A 4,221-nucleotide genomic window follows, 5' to 3' on the forward strand; every position below is an offset into this window, starting at 1 on the left:
TTTATCACGCTATGCCATCAGTTTCTGCGCTTTATTTGAACCTGTTTTATTAGCTGACTCAAGCAAAGCCCATGTCAAGTGCTGAACTAAAAGGCACGAGGAAGAAAGGTGGGAGGGATAAACAAAGGTAAAAAGGGAGAGAGAGAGAAACAAATACCCATTTCAATGATCCTTTCCTCCAACATTAACCATTTTAAGTCTGGGAACTTAACAAAAAATATTGTAAATAAATGGCCGTGACTCTCTAGACAAGTTCATTATACGATGAATCTAGAATTTATAAATGACAGATCAGACATATATATATATATATATATATATATATATATATATATATATATATATATATATATATATATATATATATATGTCTGTAGTCAGCTTTTCGAATGTGTCGAGTGTGAGACTGGATGACGTTGGTGGACCTGACGTATGTTTATTTTCTTGTTCCCATCCTCCCGCGTCACAGACGTTATCTGAAATTCACGGTCATCTTTTCAGTTCAGTTTCAACTACCACTTCGAGAACCTTCTCCAAAGTCTCCAGCAAGGTGATGACACTCTTAGGTCTCATGTCAGCAGCGCATCTGGCTGTGACACTGGGACAGAAACAGGTGGACTCTGCAGAGCGTCGTCTGGCTGGAGTTCCTATCGGCTGCATCCAGCCATGCATGCACGTCTTCACGAATGCATCCCACTTGGGCTGGGGAGGCACCCTAGATGAGTACAGCATGGGAAGAGTATGGTCCATCCTTCCTCTTGCCCCAAATCAGTGAAGGATGGGAGGAACAACTGCTTCTGAATAAGCTGTCACCAGATCTGACGAACAACGCAAGCACAAAATGCATGAAAATCATGAAAGAGGGATGAATGTTTGGAATGTGTGTGTGTGTGAATGGATAAATCATCTTGGGTTTCCCCATACATTGAGTGTGAATGAACTGCAAATGTTGAGAGACAGATTGAATGAAAAAGTTGAGAAAATTAGAAAATCAAAAGAAAATTGAAATGGAGAGTGTGAGAAAGTTTGAAAAACACCAGAAATGTTTTGAAATGTGGATGTAAGAGGCCCAGTATAGAGCGGCCAAATGAAATAAAATAGGAAAAAAGCGTGAAAAATGAGGGACTGCAAACTGATGAATGTTTCTCTGTTCTTTATCCGAGTCCCTACAACTTTGACACGCCACCGATTCCTAAGCTGAGCCCACGATGGCACTTCTCACCTGAAGGCTCTTCAGGAGGCAACACACAACCTCATACAACTAAGACCATTGATGTTTCAAACACCCCAGTGCCACTGAGTATCCAGGTGCTGATGGCAGACCTGTCCTGATGCTCCGGAAAATGGAGGCGGCAATGCGTGAAGCAGGTGTCTCATTTCTCATCCTAACACTAGCACTTAACACTAGCACTTCGTTTTGAAGTCAAGTGAATGTACACAATGTACACCTCCATCTCATGTGTATAACTGGTGGGTTAATTCCAAAATGGCCAGCCACATTCTGAAAACCGCACAGCCATATCTGGGTGACGACTCAGATATGGCGACTCCCGACACACTGCACTGTACTGCACATGTGACTTCTGGACTTCAGTGTCTATAACACTGTTTGAAAAATACTATTAGCTGCATGGGGACGAGGATTACGGCAAAGTCAGAAAAGAGTAAATAGGTCATTGAAGAGCGCCATCTTCCGGCCAGAAGCAGCTGACAACTTTCCAATGGTTTCCATGGACGGCGAAAGACACCGGCCATGGCACCCTTTCTGCCAACTTGGAATAAATGGGTTATGTGGTTCCAGAATGATTCTGATATGCTTAACCGTGGTGGCAATCACCATCGTGTTTCCACCCAATGCTTCAATGGTTCTGACCTGATCAATGGTTCTAATCCAAATGATGCTGTAGATGGCCCCAGACACCAATGGTGCCCTGGAAGAGTCCAAACAGGCACAAACATAACAGTGTTTGCCTCTGACGTCGACATCTCAGTGGATCAAGTTGACCCCTGTTCATATTTCCAATGCAAAGGAGGTTCAACTTGGTCATCCAGAGCCCTGATATCTGATATGAGGTTGTGTGGAACCCCACACCTTGTTCCGACTGGAGAAAGGCTGTCTGGCACACTGGAGATGAGGACTGGGGGTCACAGTTCCCAAGAACATGACAGGGGTATCAGATCGAATTGTGATTGATAAGATCTCCTTCCGTGATGGCAAGATTTTGTTTTCTATCAAAAGGCCACGGGTTTCTGATTCTGGTTATTATTCCATCTGTGCTTATGGTCTTGGTACTGACCCTTGTGGTTACTTCTACCTTGAGGTTCAATCCTTTCTGTTCCTTTTACTCCAACTCTGGTCAATTTGGCTACAATCGCCAATCTCCCGACAGTGATGAGACATGAGGTCCCCTCTTCTGGTCACATGACCGACGACATTATTGATAACAATGTTCACCCTGCTAACCTGTCAAAAAACATGTGGTGGCACACAATTTGTCTGGTTGTTATGCGTGTACACTTTTTCCACAAATTGCAGCCGGGTAAAGCAAAATCTTTCTTGCTTGACCTGTAATCCACTGCATGACCTTCCCAAAGGTCAATGGCACACCACCTTCAGCCTCACTCTGGTCACGTTGTTCTAAAATTAAATTTTGTTATTATACGTACAAATAAATAGACATATAATTTGCTTTTTTAAGAACACACATACCACAATCCTCAATCTCTTGGAGGAAGTCCTGAAAATGGTTCATCACATTGACCTCTGCTGTGTATTTGACAGACTCCTTGGTATTATATTCAGGTACACACCTCTCCAAAACAAAGGGTGCATCCACCTGCATACAAAAGACAAAGATCAGTAGAGCAACAATGCTAATAGATATAACCTTACAGAGATTAATGTCTGGTACCAGTACCTTATCATCTTCTCCTGGAACAAACATAGGCTGACACAGGTTGGTGTGGTGCTGCATGACTTTGAGCAAATCATACAGTTGCAGACCCTTCCTCAACTGATCAAGCATGGGGATGACTCGCATTGTTGAGTGCAATACAACAGTCCCAAAAACACATCTCACTACTCATTTACTCAATAATATACTCAATGATCTTAATCTACATCATGATTATGCCTTTTTTCCCCTCAAGACACACTTTCCCACTGTACCCACAGTTCATTATTTCATCCATTAGTTGTTGATGGTCTCATCTGTGGCCTGATTTATCTGTGATCGTAAACTTAATATTTACATGCAAAAAAAAAAAATTATATATATATATAAATACTGTGTAATATTTTAATAATTATAAATAATTTGACCTTTTGCTATTTGCTAATACTGACTTTTAATTTCTTCCAGTTCACTATGCTGTGGTTTATCGGTTTGTTTATTGTGTGGATCATTTCATTATGTGTACTATTATGTGTAACTACTATAAAATTACTCCTTCCTCATAAGTATTTGATTAGTAATAAAGTGAGAGAAATCTCTTTTAAAATTCTTCATAGAATCTATCCTAGCAAAGACTTAATTAAGAAAAGATTTCAGAAAGATATTGACACCACTTGTCACTAAAATTGTAAATCCTCCACTGAATCCACAGGTCTGCGACTTCATTAATAACAATATAATAACTAATGTTGCATTTTTTTTTGGAAGAAAGTCGTTTTTGGTTTGTATGAAGAGCACTTATGTCCATCTTATTTTATTAATCATTTCATTATAACGTCGGCCAAGTTCGAGATCTGCTCCCAGACCCCCCCCCTTTTTTTTTTTTTTTTTTTACATTGAAACACAGCAATATTTCAGTTCGATTAAACAAAAAGCACTAAATTTAATAACTGCTTGCTCTCAATTTTAAATCTTCATTTGAATCATTTTGCCCCCTAGCGTTCATATGTGTACTTTATTGTCCATCCTTTTAAAAAAAATGTTTCTGATTTTCTTGATTTATTTATTGTTTTTAGTCGTTACAGGGGTTGGACAAAATAATGGAAACACCTTACAGCTGAGCTTTATTTTGTCCAACCCCTGGACATGTTTGTTACGCTTGTGTCATCCATCCATATATACTGTATACATGTGCCGTGATTTGACATTGCGGTGGTGCTGGTGTGTCTGGGCAGCTCCTCAGGGTGGCAGCAGACGCACCAGTTTTCACTCTGGGTAATTGCTCTCTCGTGACACGCCTCCTGTCTGTCTCCTCTTTCATCACGGC

This window comes from Synchiropus splendidus, chromosome 1 (genome assembly GCF_027744825.2).
Source record: "Synchiropus splendidus isolate RoL2022-P1 chromosome 1, RoL_Sspl_1.0, whole genome shotgun sequence".
Lineage (NCBI taxonomy): Eukaryota > Metazoa > Chordata > Actinopteri > Syngnathiformes > Callionymidae > Synchiropus > Synchiropus splendidus.